The sequence below is a fragment of the Gossypium hirsutum genome, chromosome A03, assembly GCF_007990345.1.
Source record: "Gossypium hirsutum isolate 1008001.06 chromosome A03, Gossypium_hirsutum_v2.1, whole genome shotgun sequence".
Taxonomy (NCBI): Eukaryota; Viridiplantae; Streptophyta; class Magnoliopsida; order Malvales; family Malvaceae; genus Gossypium; species Gossypium hirsutum.
The window spans coordinates 64,887,998-64,906,845 of NC_053426.1; the positions used below are offsets into that span (position 1 = coordinate 64,887,998).

Sequence of the window (18,848 nt, forward strand, 5' to 3'; positions counted from 1 at the left end):
AATTTCCGGAAGAATTATAGCACGTTCATTGATCAGAGCGTAAGGATTTGAACTCGCAAGGCCGTATGCTGTATTGAATGAACTGTTCGTAGCTTGTAGTATGCCGGAGTGTGTGCTGATGAGGTTGCTATGTGCAAGTTGAGGAGGATTGAATGAAGATTTAAGCTCTAATGGGTTTTTGAATAAAGTTCGTAACACTAGTCGACGGCCTGCAAGGCGGAAGAATTGGAAGGAGAAGAGGAAGGCTGATTTGAAGCTAGAGATTATCGTAAAGATCGACGGGTAAAGCTCGTTCTCACTGTAAAGATCAGGGAGGACATTATAAGTCGAGGCGACTGCGGGAATTTCCATCAGGGCAAGACATCGATGGGCTCCGAGCTACTTCGTAGCTAGTGTGGGCAATAATCGTGTGGAAGGACCCCTTAGATGCACGGCTGGATAGAAAATAAGACAATCAAGAAGGAGAATTAAGAACCACCGAGAATTTAGGGGCAGGGGTGGTAGTCAGAGGGGGCTTCTGATACGGCCGATCGAGCCGAGAACCGTACTCCTGCTAGAGCATATGCCATTCGCGCACGAGAGGAGGCATCCTCCCCCGACGTCATCACTGGTACCTTCACTCTCTTTGATACTAATGTGATTGCATTAATTGACCCTGGTTCTACTCATTCATATGTATGCGAAACCTTAGCAACCAGTAAGACTCTACCTGTTGAGTCTACTGAGCTCGTAATTCGAGTATCAAACCCTTTGGGTCAATGCGTACTTGTTGATAAAGTGTGTAAGAGATGCCCTCTAATAATCCGAGAATCCTGTTTTCCGGCCGATTTGATGCTTTTGCCGTTCGACGAGTTTGATGTTATTCTTGGTTTGGATTGGTTAACCGCGCATGATGCGGTTGTGAATTGCAAAAGCAAGACTATCGATTTGAGGTGCGCAAATAACGAAATAATCCGAGTTGAGTCTGCAGACTTAAGGGGGTTGCCAGCTGTAATATCAGCAATGTTGGCCCAGAAATATGTAAGGAAAGGGTGCGAAGCATACCTCGCGTATGTACTTGATGACAAGGAGTTAGAAAAGAAACCCGAATCGGTGCCGGTGGTCTGTGAATACCCGGATGTTTTTCCTGAAGAGTTACCGGGTTTGCCACCTGTTCGGGAGGTAGAGTTTGGTATTGAGCTTGTACCTGGAACTACGCCTATTTCGATCGCTCCGTATCGTATGGCACTAACCGAGTTAAAAGAGTTGAAAGCTCAGTTGCAAGAATTGACGGATAGAGGTTTCGCTCGACCGAGTTTCTCACCTTGGGGTGCACCAGTATTGTTCGTGAAAAGAAGGACGGAACCATGAGGTTGTGCATTGATTATCGTCAACTGAATAAAGTGACGATAAAGAATAAGTATCCGTTATCGCGTATTGATGATCTGTTCGATCAATTAAAGGGAGCATCGGTGTTTTCAAAGATAGATTTGAGATCGGGTTATTATCAGTTGCGGATTCGAGATTCGGACGTACCCAAAACTGCTTTCAGAACGAGGTACGGTCACTACGAGTTCTTAGTGATGCCGTTCGGGCTCACTAATGCCCCTGCGGTGTTTATGGATTTGATGAATCGGATCTTCAGGCCGTATTTGGATCGGTTCGTAGTTGTGTTTATTGATGACATCTTGGTCTATTCAAGAGATGAGACCGAACATGCTGAGCATCTGAGGCAAGTGTTGCAAATTTTGCGGGATAAGCAGTTATATGCTAAGTTCAGTAAGTGTGAGTTCTGGTTAAGAGAGGTTAGCTTCTTGGGTCATGTGGTATCCGCATCGGGTATTCGAGTTGACCCGAGCAAAATTTCAGCCATACTTAACTGGAAGCCTCCGAGAAATGTTACCGAAGTCCGGAGCTTTCTAGGGCTCGCCGGTTATTACCGACGATTTGTCAAAGGTTTCTCGATGATAGCCACACCAATGACGAAGCTACTTCAGAAGGATGTTAAGTTCGAATGGACGGAGAAATGTCAGAAAAGCTTCGATCAACTGAAAACTCATCTGACTGAAGCTCCAATTTTGGTGCAACCCGAATCGGGTAAAGAGTTTGTCATTTATAGTGACGCATCCCTACTTGGGTTGGGTTGCGTATTGATGCAAGAAGGTCGAGTTGTGGCCTATGCGTCAAGACAATTGAAGCCACACGAGAGAAATTATCCGACCCATGATCTCGAACTAGCCGCCATTGTGTTTGCATTGAAAATATGGCGACATTATTTGTTTGGTGAGAAGTGCCATGTGTTTTCGGATCACAAAAGTCTCAAATATTGATGACTCAACGAGACTTGAATCTGCGACAAAGACGTTGGCTTGAATTGTTGAAAGATTACGAGCTTGTCATTGATTACCACTCGGGAAAGGCTAATGTGGTTGCGGACGCCTTAAGCCGGAAATCACTGTTTGCTTTGCGAGCGATGAATGTACACTTGTCTGTTCTACCTGACAATGTGTTAGTAGCTGAATTAAAAGCCAAACCATTATTAACTCATCAAATTCGTGAAGCTCAGAAAGTCGATGATGAATTGGTTGCAAAACGAGCTGAGTGTGTTCCGAACAAGGAATCGGAGTTTCAGATTGATGATGATGGTTGTTTGAGGTTTAGAAGTCGTTTGTGTGTTCCAAGGAATTCGGAACTCATTCCGATGATTCTGAACGAAGCCCATTGTAGCCGAATGTCAATTCACCCGGGGAGCACGAAAATGTACAACGACTTGAAACGTCGGTTTTGGTGGCATGGTATGAAACGAGACATCTCCGACTTTGTTTCGAGATGTTTAATATGTCAACAAGTGAAAGCGGAACATCAAGTGCCTTCCGGGTTACTTCAGCCGATCATGATACCCGAGTGGAAATGGGACCGAGTCACAATGGACTTTGTGTCCGGACTGCCATTGTCCGCAAGTAAGAAGGATGCGATTTGGGTTGTTGTTGAAAGGCTGACTAAGTCGGCTCACTTTATCCCCGTGCGTACGGATCTTTCATTGGATAAACTAGCCGAATTGTATGTCTCTCAGATTGTGGGATTACATGGAGTACCTATTTCTACCGTGTCGGATAGAGATCCGAGATTCACCTCACGATTTTGGAAGAAATTGCAAGAAGCTTTGGGTACCAAGCTGCATTTTAGCACCGCTTTTCACCCCCAAACCGATGGTCAAACCGAGCGGATAATTCAGATACTTGAGGATATGTTGAGATGTTGCATCCTCGAGTTCAGTAGTTCATGGGAACGGTATTTACCTTTGATTGAATTCGCTTACAACAATAGTTTTCAATCAAGTATTAAGATGGCACCTTACGAGGCCTTGTACGGTCGTAAATGCCGTACACCATTGTTTTGGACCGAGCTCGGTGAAAGTAAAATTTTCGGAGTCGATTTGATTAAAGATGCCGAACAGAAAGTAAGGGTAATCTGTGAAAGTCTAAAGGCAGCCACGGATCGTCAGAAATCGTATGCGGATTTGAAACGAAAGGACATTGAATATCAGGTGGGAGATAAAGTGTTTCTTAAAGTTTCGCCTTGGAAAAAGGTACTCAGATTTGGCCGAAAGGGCAAGTTGAGTCCGAGATTCATTGGGCCATACGAAATATCCGAACGAGTCGGTCCAGTTGTGTATCGATTGATTTTACCCCCTGAACTTGAAAGGATTCATGACGTCTTTCATGTTTCGATGCTTCGGCGCTATAGATCCGATCCTTCGCACATAATTAGTCCGTCGGAGGTTGAAATTCAGGCTGATATGAGTTATGAAGAAGAGCCGATGCGTATCCTAGCTCGTGAAGTGAAGGGGTTGCGAAACAAAAGGGTTCCGTTAGTAAAGGTGTTATGGCTCAAACACGGGATCGAGGAAGCTACTTGGGAAACCGAGAGCTCGATGAAAGAACGATACCCAAACCTATTTACCAGTAAGATTTTCGGGGACGAAAATTTCTTAAGTGGGGGAGAGTTGTAACAGCCCAAAATTGACCCTAGTCGGGAAGTGGTTTCGGGACCACAAAACCGAGTTACAAGAAAATTTATTTTTTTTAATTTTAATTGCATAGATTAAATGTGGTAGTGTATGTGTGGAAATAATAAAGGTCTAAAATTAGCCTTAGGAATGTGGATTTTCATGAAAGGACTTAGTTGAGAAATTTAGAAAAGATGATAGATAAATTGAAAGGATTAAATAATAACAAGGTGAGAAAGTTTGGGTTTGCATGTCAAGGTGCCCAATTCTTGATAGGTGGCCGGCCAAGCATGGTTCCATTCCTCCAAGTTTATGTTGTTTATTATTTAATATTGGTAAGTGGATTGGAAAATAAAAGAAGTGAATTAAAAAGAAAAAAAGGATGAATAAAATAAGGGGGAAGAAGGAGTGTTCATCCTTTTCCTTACCACAATAGCCGTACCTAAAGAAAGAAAAAAGAAGAAAGTGAAGCTAAGGCATTTGGTCATCTTCAAGTTGATTAAGAAGCTCTTGAATATTCGGTGCCTAGGGGAAAAGTTTCTAAGAGGTTTGGCCATGCATGTAACTAGAATGAGGTATGTATTGAATGATTCTTGAAAATCTATGCATGTTTGAGATGGTTAGTTTAAATTCTACTCATCCTATAGATTAGACTTAGGATTTTGAGGTTGAAATTCGGCCAAGAAGCTTGAAACTCTTAGTAGATGTGTAATGTCATTAAAATGGATAGTAATGTAGGATATGGTGAGTGGTTAATTGCTTTTAACTTGAAGGTTGAGGTTAAAATGGGTTAAGTGATTGCCGAATCAAATTTAGGGGTGGAGGATTGTGTTCATGTTATATTGCATAGGTAGAGGTTGTAATGAGGTTGAAATTGTTGAATTGTTAGCTTGGTAACTAATGAAGTAATCGGCCATATGGGGTAAAAATGGGATGTTCATTTTAGTTGTTGTTTCATTTTTGTGAGAAATGGGTCAAGTATTCATGAGATGAAATTGTGTGACTAGATAAATTAAAGGTAATAATATAGTTGATGAATAGATATAGAAATACATATTCGGCCATCACTTAGGAGCATATGTGATGTTGAGTTAAGCTTTGCATATTCGGCTATATATATATATATATACACAAATATATGTAAGCCCATTCATGATACTACCTTAGGACTATGTATATATAACCGACAAAAGAATGGGAAAAACTAGCAAGGGTGAAGGCCGAATGAGCTATAGGTGGTGTGGATGACTTTTATACATGTGGGTGTGTGTGTATGCCATTTAGTTGGTGACATTCGACATTTCTTAATTAACATTAGAAATGAGTGAATGAAATCGGCATGTGTGTTTGTGAAAATGCCGAATGTGAATTTGGATAACATTGAGTAATGTATGTGCTTTAAAATAATGGAATGGAGTGGATGCTTTAAATGTGTTATGAACAATTATAAGTTAAACTAAGGGTTGCTAAATTACCATTGTCATTGCCGAATATACAAACATACATATGCATGTGTAATTGAAGTATGAATGTTTAGCAAGATGGTTAAACTAGTTAAATTATTGATTTAGCTCAAGGAGTTAAAGGAGGTGAATCGAGCAAAGGCAAAGAAAAGGTTATCGAGTAGCCGAGTTGGAACCGTCTTACCCAACACGAGGTAAGTCATTAAGCATGTAGTTGGTAGTATTTCAATGGTCATAATGTTTATGTATTGATGCTGAATGGAATGAATAAATATACATATATATATATATGCATGTACGTATGTGATGATGAAATTGTTGAATGAAAGAAAAGAGGTAAGATGTACTGAGTTGTTGATCTCGGCACTAAACGTGCGGGATAACCATTTATGACCATGAGATTGGCGCTAAGTGCGCGGGATTAAATTGTACAGCACTAAGTGTGCGATTTAACTATGTTGCACTAAGTCTGCGAAAAGAATATGATGCACTAAGTGTGCGAATTGACCATGCGGCACTAAGTGTGCGAGTTTGACTATGTAGCACTAAGTGTGCGATTTGATTACGTAGCACTAAGTGTGCGAGTTGATTATATAGCACTGAGTGTGCGGGCTCAATATACATTCGTGAATCATTATGGACACTATGTGTGAGACACTATTGAGTCGATCGCGGACAGCGGATCGGGTAAGTGTCTTGAGTACATGGCTAATATGCGCTATGCTTGTACTTGGTGTTGAGCTCGGTAAGTTGAACCTATGTGATAACTATACTTGAAGTCACGTACATAAAATTTATTGTAGGATGGGTGAAAGGCCGTTTTGTTGTTTGATTGTAACGAAAATAAATTGATTTATGAAAATGCTTCAATGTCCTATTGATGAGTATATGGATTGTGAATGCATGAATTGATATGAAATTGAATCGATAGGTTGGAGGAACTATGGTATGGTTCGGTATGGATGGAGTAAATTGTCTCATTCCATTTTGTTTCCTCTTGTGATAATGTTATTGATGGATGGTAGTGCATTGCTTATGACTTACTGAGTTATAAACTCACTCGGTGTTTCCTTGTCACCCATTATAGGTTGCTTGGACTCATCTATTTTTGCGGGGTCAGGCCGTCATCGAAGTCATCAACCGGATAGCAAGTTTTGGTACTTTCTTCTTAGTTGGCTTAGAAGAAAATTTTGGCATGTATAAGCTATTACGTTGTGTTTGAATTTTGGCATGTAAACTTTAAGCCATGCGAAAATGGCACGAATGTTCGATTGAGTTGGATCAAGGGTAGGCATGAAACGGACCTAGTTACTTTCGTAACAGATGCTGGCAGCAGCAGTGTCATGAGATTGAAAAATCACTAAAAATAGTAGGAGTGGAAATAATTGATGAATAAATTATGTAATCGAAGCTCGATGAGTCTGTTTTCATGAGGAAGTAACGAAAAGATCATATGGGCAGTACATTAAGAGATAATCAGATTTTGTGGGACAGGGCCAGAACGGTTTCTGGATTCCCTGCTCCAACTTTGGAAATTCATTACAAATTAACCAGAGATAATTAGGGGTCGTACCATATATGTACAGATTCCTCTCTGAGTCTAGTTTTCATAGAAACAAACGGCATCAGTATTGGAGCCCCGTGCAGGGAGATATCCAAGTCGTAATGGGAAAAGGTCAGTGTAGTCGACCCCTACAACTTGAGAGACTTTGACTAATAAACTGTACCAATTGGCCCGACCAAAAATTCTAGAAAAAAATACATAGATGGGCACATGAGTCTAGTTTCTGGGAAAAATCACAAACTGATTTTCGAGTTACGAAACTCAAGATATGATTTTTAAAACGACTAGTACACAGATTGGGCAGTGTCTGGAAAATAAATTTTATAAGGGGTTAAAGCCAGTTAACACCTCGTGTTCGACTCCGGTGTCGGTTTCGGGTTCGGGGTGTTACATTTGATTGGTATCAGAGCTATGGTTTAGTCGGTTCTAGGACTACCATAGCGCGTACGAGTTTAGCTATACATGCCGAATGTTAATGTTTAAATGTGTGATGACTTCTGACGGTTGAAATGTTTTGTTTTGATTAGTAAATGGACCCCGGTGAAGAAAGAACCCTAGCGGATGACGTTGAGAGCGTAGCGGCTGCTCCTGCACAAGGGACGCCGCCTGTTGAACCTCAGTCATCTGCGAATAATCAAGGTGAGGGGGCTAAACAAGCCTTCTTTACCATGATGAATGAGTGGGTCGCGCAATATGCCCGAACCAACCCGGCTGTCCAACAATTCCCAAATTTGAATAATCCACCCCAAGAGCCTGTAATGCCATCAGTCGCTGATCCTGTGAGGCTGTGTAAGCCACCTGTAGACTTGATTAGGAAGCGTGGGGCCGAGGAGTTCAAGGCCATAGTAACTGATGATGCCGAAAGGGCCGAGTTCTGGCTTGATAACACCATTCGGGTGTTCGATGAATTGTCATGCACACCCGATGAATGTCTAAAATGTGCTGTATCTTTGTTGCGAGACTCAGCCTACTATTGGTGGAGGACCTTGATTTCCATAGTCCCGAACGAGCGAGTAACTTGGGACTTCTTTCAAACGGAATTCCGGAAGAAATTTATTAGCCAACGGTTCATTGATCAGAAGCGTAAGGAGTTCTTGGAACTCAAGCAAGGCCGTATGACTGTATCTGAATACGAACATGAATTCCTAAGACTTAGTAGGTATGCCCGGGAGTGTGTAGCTGATGAGGTTGCTATGTGCAAAAGATTCGAGGAAGGATTGAATGAAGATTTAAAGCTACTAATGGGTATTTTGGAAATAAAAGAATTCGTAACACTAGTCGAACGAGCCTGCAAGGCGGAAGAACTTGGAAAGGAGAAGAGGAAGGCTGAATTTGAAGCTAGAGATTATCGTAAAATATCGACGGGTAAAGCTCCGTTCTCAGCTGTAAAGAAGTTCAGGGAGGACATTAATAAGTCGAGGGCGACTGCGGGAATTTCCATCAGGGCAAGACCATCGATGGGCTCCCGAGCTACTTCGGTAGCTAGTGTGGGCAATAATCGTCACGAGAAACCTGAATGTCCCCAATGTGGAAGACGACACCTAGGTGAATGTTGGGGCAAGTCTACTAGCAGGGCCTGTTACGGATGCGGTTCGAAGGACCACCTCATTAGAGATTGCACGGAGCTGGATGAGAAGAATAAGATTCAAGGTGCAAGACCTAGTGGAGTGACATCTAGAGGTAGACCACCGAGAATTTTAGGAGGCAGGGGTGGTAGTCAGAGGGGGGCTTCTGATACGGCCGATCGAGCCGAGAACCGTACTCCTGCTAGAGCATATGCCATTCGCGCACGAGAGGAGGCATCCTCCCCCGACGTCATCACTGGTACCTTCACTCTCTTTGATACTAATGTGATTGCATTAATTGACCCTGGTTCTACTCATTCATATGTATGCGAAACCTTAGCAACCAGTAAGACTCTACCTGTTGAGTCTACTGAGCTCGTAATTCGAGTATCAAACCCTTTGGGTCAATGCGTACTTGTTGATAAAGTGTGTAAGAGATGCCCTCTAATAATCCGAGAATCCTGTTTTCCGGCCGATTTGATGCTTTTGCCGTTCGACGAGTTTGATGTTATTCTTGGTTTGGATTGGTTAACCGCGCATGATGCGGTTGTGAATTGCAAAAGCAAGACTATCGATTTGAGGTGCGCAAATAACGAAATAATCCGAGTTGAGTCTGCGGACTTAAGGGGGTTGCCAGCTGTAATATCAGCAATGTTGGCCCAGAAATATGTAAGGAAAGGGTGCGAAGCATACCTCGCGTATGTACTTGATGACAAGGAGTTAGAAAAGAAACCCGAATCGGTGCCGGTGGTCTGTGAATACCCGGATGTTTTTCCTGAAGAGTTACCGGGTTTGCCACCTGTTCGGGAGGTAGAGTTTGGTATTGAGCTTGTACCTGGAACTACGCCTATTTCGATCACTCCGTATTTTATGGCACTAACCGAGTTAAAAGAGTTGAAAGCTCAGTTGCAAGAATTGACGGATAGAGGTTTCGCTCGACCGAGTTTCTCACCTTGGGGTGCACCAGTATTGTTCGTGAAAAAGAAGGACGGAACCATGAGGTTGTGCATTGATTATCGTCAACTGAATAAAGTGACGATAAAGAATAAGTATCCGTTACCGCGTATTGATGATCTGTTCGATCAATTAAAGGGAGCATCGGTGTTTTCAAAGATAGATTTGAGATCGGGTTATTATCAGTTGCGGATTCGAGATTCGGACGTACCCAAAACTGCTTTCAGAACGAGGTACGGTCACTACGAGTTCTTAGTGATGCCGTTCGGGCTCACTAATGCCCCTGCGGTGTTTATGGATTTGATGAATCGGATCTTCAGGCCGTATTTGGATCGGTTCGTAGTTGTGTTTATTGATGACATCTTGGTCTATTCAAGAGATGAGACCGAACATGCTGAGCATCTGAGGCAAGTGTTGCAAATTTTGCGGGATAAGCAGTTATATGCTAAGTTCAGTAAGTGTGAGTTCTGGTTAAGAGAGGTTAGCTTCTTGGGTCATGTGGTATCCGCATCAGGTATTCGAGTTGACCCGAGCAAAATTTTAGCCATACTTAACTGGAAGCCTCCGAGAAATGTTACCGAAGTCCGGAGCTTTCTAGGGCTCGCCGGTTATTACCGACGATTTGTCAAAGGTTTCTCGATGATAGCCACACCAATGACGAAGCTACTTCAGAAGGATGTTAAGTTCGAATGGACGGAGACATGTCAGAAAAGCTTCGATCAACTGAAAACTCATCTGACTGAAGCTCCAATTTTGGTGCAACCCGAATCGGGTAAAGAGTTTGTCATTTATAGTGACGCATCCCTACTTGGGTTGGGTTGCGTATTGATGCAAGAAGGTCGAGTTGTGGCCTATGCGTCAAGACAATTGAAGCCACACGAGAGAAATTATCCGACCCATGATCTCGAACTAGCCGCCATTGTGTTTGCATTGAAAATATGGCGACATTATTTGTTTAGTGAGAAGTGCCATGTGTTTTCGGATCACAAAAGTCTCAAATATTTGATGACTCAACGAGACTTGAATCTGCGACAAAGACGTTGGCTTGAATTGTTGAAAGATTACGAGCTTGTCATTGATTACCACCCGGGAAAGGCTAATGTGGTTGCGGACGCCTTAAACCGGAAATCACTATTTGCTTTGCGAGCGATGAATGTACACTTGTCTGTTCTACCTGACAATGTGTTAGTAGTTGAATTAAAAGCCAAACCATTATTGACTCATCAAATTCGTGAAGCTCAGAAAGTCGATGATGAATTGGTTGCAAAACGAGCTGAGTGTGTTCCGAACAAGGAATCGGAGTTTCAGATTGATGATGATGGTTGTTTGAGGTTTAGAAGTCGTTTGTGTGTTCCAAGGAATTCGAAACTCATTCCGATGATTCTGAACGAAGCCCATTGTAGCCGAATGTCAATTCACCCGGGGAGCACGAAAATGTACAACGACTTGAAACGTCGATTTTGGTGGCATGGTATGAAACGAGACATCTCCGACTTTGTTTCGAGATGTTTAATATGTCAACAAGTGAAAGCAGAACATCAAGTGCCTTCCGGGTTACTTCAGCCGATCATGATACCCGAGTGGAAATGGGACCGAGTCACAATGGACTTTGTGTCCGGACTGCCATTGTCCGCAAGTAAGAAGGATGCGATTTGGGTTGTTGTTGATAGGCTGACTAAGTCGGCTCACTTTATCCCCGTGCGTACGGATCTTTCATTGGATAAACTAGCCGAATTGTATGTCTCTCAGATTGTGAGATTACATGGAGTACCTATTTCTACCGTGTCGGATAGAGATCCGAGATTCACCTCACGATTTTGGAAGAAATTGCAAGAAGCTTTGGGTACCAAGCTGCATTTTAGCACCGCTTTTCACCCCCAAACCGATGGTCAAACCGAGCGGATAATTCAGATACTTGAGGATATGTTGAAATGTTGCATCCTCGAGTTCAGTAGTTCATGGGAACGGTATTTACCTTTGATTGAATTCGCTTACAACAATAGTTTTCAATCAAGTATTAAGATGGCACCTTACGAGGCCTTGTACGGTCGTAAATGCCGTACACCATTGTTTTGGACCGAGCTCGGTGAAAGTAAAATTTTCGGAGTCGATTTGATTAAAGATGCCGAACAGAAAGTAAGGGTAATCCGTGAAAGTCTAATGGCAGCCACGAATCGTCAGAAATCGTATGCGGATTTGAAACGAAAGGACATTGAATATCAGGTGGGAGATAAAGTGTTTCTTAAAGTTTCGCCTTGGAAAAAGGTACTCAGATTTGGCCGACAGGGCAAGTTGAGTCCGAGATTCATTGGGTCATACGAAATATCCGAACGAGTCGGTCCAGTTGCGTATCGATTGATTTTACCCCCTGAACTTGAAAGGATTCATGACGTCTTTCATGTTTCGATGCTTCGGCGCTATAGATCCGATCCTTCGCACATAATTAGTCCGTCGGAGGTTGAAATTCAGGCTGATATGAGTTATGAAGAAGAGCCGATGCGTATCCTAGCTCGTGAAGTGAAGGGGTTGCGAAACAAAAGGGTTCCGTTAGTAAAGGTGTTATGGCTCAAACACGGGATGAGGAAGCTACTTGGGAAACCGAGAGCTCGATGAAAGAACAATACCCAAACCTATTTACCAGTAAGATTTTCGGGGACGAAAATTTCTTAAGTGGGGGAGAGTTGTAACAGCCCAAAATTGACCCTAGTCGGGAAGTGGTTTCGGGACCACAAAACCGAGTTACAAGAAAATTTATTTTTTTTAATTTTAATTGCATAGATTAAATGTGGTAGTGTATGTGTGGAAATAATAAAGGTCTAAAATTAGCCTTAGGAATGTGGATTTTCATGAAAGGACTTAGTTGAGAAATTTAGAAAAGATGATAGATAAATTGAAAGGATTAAATAATAACAAGGTGAGAAAGTTTGGGTTTGCATGTCAAGGTGCCCAATTCTTGATAGGTGGCCGGCCAAGCATGGTTCCATTCCTCCAAGTTTATGTTGTTTATTATTTAATATTGGTAAGTGGATTGGAAAATAAAAGAAGTGAATTAAAAAGAAAAAAATGATGAATAAAATAAGGGAGGAAGAAGGAGTGTTCATCCTTTTCCTTACCACAATAGCCGTACCTAAAGAAAGAAAAAAGAAGAAAGTGAAGCTAAGGCATTTGGTCATCTTCAAGTTGATTAAGAAGCTCTTGAATATTCGGTGCCTAGGGGAAAAGTTTCTAAGAGGTTTGGCCATGCATGTAACTAGAATGAGGTATGTATTGAATTATTCTTGAAAATCTATGCATGTTTGAGATGGTTAGTTTAAATTCTACTCATCCTATAGATTAGACTTAGGATTTTGAGGTTGAAATTCGGCCAAGAAGCTTGAAACTCTTAGTAGATGTGTAATGTCATTAAAATGGATAGTAATGTAGGATATGGTGAGTGGTTAATTGCTTTTAACTTGAAGGTTGAGGTTAAAATGGGTTAAGTGATTGCCGAATCAAATTTAGGGGTGGAGGATAGTGTTCATGTTATATTGGATAGGTAGAGGTTGTAATGAGGTTGAAATTGTTGAATTGTTAGCTTGGTAACTAATGAAGTAATCGGCCATATGGGGTAAAAATGGGATGTTCATTTTAGTTGTTGTTTCATTTTTGTGAGAAATGGGTCAAGTATTCATGAGATGAAATTGTGTGACTAGATAAATTAAAGGTAATAATATAGTTGATGAATAGATATAGAAATACATATTCGGCCATCACTTAGGAGCATATGTGATGTTGAGTTAAGCTTTGCATATTCGGCTATATATATATATATATACACAAATATATGTAAGCCCATTCATGATACTACCTTAGGACTATGTATATATAACCGACAAAAGAATGGGAAAAACTAGCAAGGGTGAAGGCCGAATGAGCTATAGGTGGTGTGGATGACTTTTATACATGTGGGTGTGTGTGTATGCCATTTAGTTGGTGACATTCGACATTTCTTAATTAACATTAGAAATGAGTGAATGAAATCGGCATGTGTGTTTGTGAAAATGCCGAATGTGAATTTGGATAATATTGAGTAATGTATGTGCTTTAAAATGATGGAATGGAGTGGATGCTTTAAATGTGTTATGAACAATTATAAGTTAAACTAAGGGTTGCTAAATTACCATTGTCATTGCCGAATATACAAACATACATATGCATGTGTAATTGAAGTATGAATGTTTAGCAAGATGGTTAAACTAGTTAAATTATTGATTTAGCTCAAGGAGTTAAAGGAGGTGAATCGAGCAAAGGCAAAGAAAAGGTTATCGAGTAGCCGAGTTGGAACCGTCTTACCCAACACGAGGTAAGTCATTAAGCATGTAGTTGGTAGTATTTCAATGGTCATAATGTTTATGTATTGATGCTGAATGGAATGAATAAATATACATATATATATATATGCATGTACGTATGTGATGATGAAATTGTTGAATGAAAGAAAAGAGGTAAGATGTACTGAGTTGTTGATCTCGGCACTAAACGTGCGGGATAACCATTTATGACCATGAGATTGGCGCTAAGTGCGCGGGATTAAATTGTACAGCACTAAGTGTGCGATTTAACTATGTTGCACTAAGTGTGCGAATTGACCATGCGGCACTAAGTGTGCGAGTTTGACTATGTAGCACTAAGTGTGCGATTTGATTACGTAGCACTAAGTGTGCGAGTTGATTATATAGCACTGAGTGTGCGGGCTCAATATACATTCGTGAATCATTATGGACACTATGTGTGCGACACTATTGAGTCGATCGCGGACAGCGGATCGGGTAAGTGTCTTAAGTACATGGCTAATATGCGCTATGCTTGTACTTGGTGTTGAGCTCGGTAAGTTGAACCTATGTGATAACTATACTTGAAGTCACGTACATAAAATTTATCGTAGGATGGGTGAAAGGCCGTTTTGTTGTTTGATTGTAACGAAAATAAATTGATTTATGAAAATGCTTCAATGTCCTATTGATGAGTATATGGATTGTGAATGCATGAATTGATATGAAATTGAATCGATAGGTTGGAGGAACTATGGTATGGTTCGGTATGGATGGAGTAAATTGTCTCGTTCCATTTTGTTTCCTCTTGTGATAATGTTATTGATGGATGGTAGTGCATTGCTTATGACTTACTGAGTTATAAACTCACTCGGTGTTTCCTTGTCACCCATTATAGGTTGCTTGGACTCATCTATTTTTGCGGGGTCAGGCCGTCATCGAAGTCATCAACCGGATAGCAAGTTTTGGTACTTTCTTCTTAGTTGGCTTAGAAGAACATTTTGGCATGTATAAGCTATTACGTTGTGTTTGAATTTTGGCATGTAAACTTTAAGCCATGCGAAAATGGCACGAATGTTCGATTGAGTTGGATCAAGGGTAGGCATGAAACGGACCTAGTTACTTTCGTAACAGATGCTGGCAGCAGCAGTGTCATGAGATTGAAAAATCACTAAAAATAGTAGGAGTGGAAATAATTGATGAATAAATTATGTAATCGAAGCTCGATGAGTCTGTTTTCATGAGGAAGTAACGAAAAGATCATATGGGCAGTACATTAAGAGATAATCAGATTTTTGCGGGACAGGGCCAGAACGGTTTCTGGATTCCCTGCTCCGACTTTGGAAATTCATTACAAATTAACCAGAGATAATTAGGGGTCGTACCATATATGTACAGATTCCTCTCTGAGTCTAGTTTTCATAGAAACAAACGGCATCAGTGTTGGAGCCCCGTGCAGGGAGATATCCAAGTCGTAATGGGCAAAGATCAGTGTAGTCGACCCCTGCAACTTGGGAGACTTTGACTAATAAACTGTACCAATTGGCCTGACCAAAAATTCTAGAAAAAAAATACATAGATGGGCACATGAGTCTAGTTTCTGGGAAAAATCACGAAACTGATTTTCGAGTTACGAAACTCAAGATATGATTTTTAAAACGACTAGTACACAGATTGGGCAGTGTCTGGAAAATAAATTTTATAAGGGGTTAAAGCCAGTTAACACCTCGTGTTCGACTCCGGTGTCGGTTTCGGGTTCGGGGTGTTACAAAAAGTTTTTTTGAAATCCACGCCAGAGCTACGAACCTGACTTAATAAAGACTAGATTTTTAATAATGAACGTTTTTCTCTAAATAACAAAGGTAAGCGCCATTTTATTTAGAAATAACGCATTTAAGGTTTTCAACTTCAATATGGTAGAATCGTGGTTTAGGTCTTCCATGTGACTTTCATGATTTGGTCATAACGTCTAGGACGAGTTTGGAGGTTATAATTAGCATGCATGTCTTTCAAATTATTTTTTAAAATGTCAAATTATGGATTATAATCAAATATGCATGAAATATAGATTTTATTAAAACTAAGTTAAAAATCACTTTCCCGCTACAAGATTATAAATAAATTTTGTGTAATAAATAAACTAGAAATTAACTAAAATTTTCAATGATAATCATTTTTTACAAAAAAAAAAAGATGTTAAACTAATTGTTTTTTTAACTCATTTATTTTTCTAAAAATAAGCTAAGTTTTCTTCTAAAATAAACAAATATTTTAAAAAATTATTTTATAAACTCTGATCGCTAATAGGCCATCTTAATGGTTGATGTAATATCCCGAATTCAAGTATAACGTCTAGGCCGGGTTGGAGAGGTTACATCTTCAACCAGGATTATAAGTATTTGATTAGGGGTCACTACACCTATTATTTACGTAACTTGCTTCCTCCGGTTGGCTTTTTAAGTGTAGATCTGTCCTCATTGACTTGACTGGCATCTCCAAATGGTTAAGCTTTCTAAAATTTGTTCAAATCTATTCTCTTCATTCCTTTTGTTCACTTCTTTCTCCGTTGGAGGCTTCGGTTGGTACATAAATCTCTCCTTAAGCCACATGTACAAATTCATAGCCATATCTTCAATCATTTTATAAGCTCGTTCGTACGTATGAAACATGAGAGATCTGTCGGATGCTCTATCTAGGTTAGATGTCCGTCAACACCATTGTAGAATAATTGAATTTGGAGCCATGTTTGCAGTTCGTGGTATGGACAATTCCTTAGCATTGTCTTAAAACGTTCTCAATTCTCATAAAGGATTTCACCTTTGTATTGTTTAAAATTAGTTATTTTTCGCCAAAGTTAAATTGTTCGACTAATTAAAAAAATTATGAAGGAATTTTTTCTCAAGATCGTTCCATGTTGTAATGGAACCCGGTTCTAATAAGTCTAACTAATCGGTTGCATTGTCTTATAATGAAAATGGGAATAAACATAGACGTATAACATTATTGTTTACCCCGTTATACTTGAAGGTATAGCATAGTTGAAGGAACCGCTTCAAGTGTTGGTTTGGGTCTTCAACTATGTTCTCTTTAAACTACAATCTGTTCTGGATCATCTGTATCGTGGTCGTCTTTATAAAAAATTATTAGCGTTGATCGTAGGCCGCTCAATGTTTCCTCGCACCATGTCTAAGGTAGATAAGGCATCTTCACACAACATCTTCTAGGTCATTGGGACTTCTTTCTAGTTCTTTTCTTGTGGCTCTTTGAATAATGAATTTTCTCAGGGTAAGTTTATAACCGCGTGTGGATCGTTGTCCATTAGTTGATAGTTGCACATGAGTAGTTAGTTCGGATATGGGTATGGCTCAATTGGAATGCTGGAGCTTCGGGTCATACACGACTTGAAACAAAAATAAAAATACAGATAAGAATAAATAAACAAAAAATTAAAATCGTATCTATAGGTCCTAACGTTCCTACTTATCTTATTAATTGTAAAAAAAATTATTTTCAAAATTTATTTCCGAAATCTCTCAAGCAACGTCGCCAACAACTTGCCCGCCTATATAGAATAAATATAACTCCAAAAATATAAGAATTGAAAATGCCAGTATCCACAAGTGCATGGGTCAAATTGTAATAGAGTTGTACAATGAAATACCAAAAGTAGTTTGAGGATCATACCCAAGGGATGATGAAACAAATAATGAAAATATTTTTTACAATGCTAAGTTTAAGTAGTAATAGTTAATTCATATATTAAAATGGATCATAAAATAGATTAATAGGATTAAAAATAAATAACTAACAAAATAGATAAATAAGGAAAGATAAACAAATAAATTAAATCGATAAACCAATCAGGAAGATTAACTCGCTTTAGGGTTTGCAGCTAACTTTGGATTAGGGTTCTAGAGTGTATTAGTCATCGATTAAGACAATTATTACCTCCTAGCTCTAATTAACTTAATCGATTGGTTGATATTGCTTATGTCCTGACATCACTTTCTCAACCAGGATAAATTACGATTTACTCAATTCAACTTCATCTTTTGAACTCGACTACCCTAAGATAACTTATTAGGGTTGTCAAGCCTAACAGTTTAATAACATGTAATTTATACCAACCAATCCATCTCAAGATATCCCAAATCCTCCGTTAGTGACATCCCATCTACTTGTTAATCTCTCTTAAGGGACTTAGCCACTCATGTTATTCATAATCTCCACTGCGATTGAATAAACAATGTAAGAAATACAATCGATTTGGAGAAGAAAAGAAATTTGAATAATTGTGGATTGAGTATCGAATAGGGAATGAAGTAGCAAATCTCTTGATTGGAATAACGAAATAAAACAAGTGCAAAGAAGAATATAAATTGAATGCTTTAATTAAATCAATAAGTCATTGAATCAAAACTGATTCAAGAAAAAAAGTATCTAAAAAATGAAAAGAAAATAATCTAAAACCACGGGGGTTTTTGAAGGCATCTAGGATGGCTAGATTACATTCAACCCCTAATGTCTTATTTATAAAGGTGTTGGCAGCCCAAATTAGGTTTTCGACATGTCCTAAGTCTTCGTATAAGCTTTATTATGCGGATGAAAATAACTTCTTCAAATTACTTGGGCAGGACATCGATGTGTGTCGTGCCCACCAAGGTTATGGCGCGACACGACACCCAATTCCAAGCTCATTCGATTATTTGGTGCTTTAACGGCTCGGGAAGCTTGTGCATCACTCATCCCTTGCTTCCACGTCAATTGAATCTTTATATCTTCATCCTACACACTTAATTAAATCCATTAGCACAACCTAAGGCCTGTGTCGGCCTATTGGGTCACAACACCTACAAAATGTGTTAAAACACTTACTTTTATTAACATTCTAATCCTAAGGCGTAAATATTAAAAATATAAATTAAAATCCTAAATTATCAAGAAAATAAGCTCCTTAAGTGCAGAATTAACTCGAATTGACTACTACATTTGACAAGAGTTCAG

General features: G+C 39.8%; 1 non-coding gene across 1 annotated transcript; it reads left to right on the forward strand.

The window, feature by feature from the left end:
• The first annotated feature begins 16,594 nt into the window (after positions 1-16,594).
• On the forward strand, positions 16,595-16,700 carry LOC121225366 (small nucleolar RNA R71). The gene has a single exon (XR_005923233.1). It is a non-coding gene; the product is annotated as a small nucleolar RNA R71 (small nucleolar RNA).
• Positions 16,701-18,848: the final 2,148 nt, after the last annotated feature.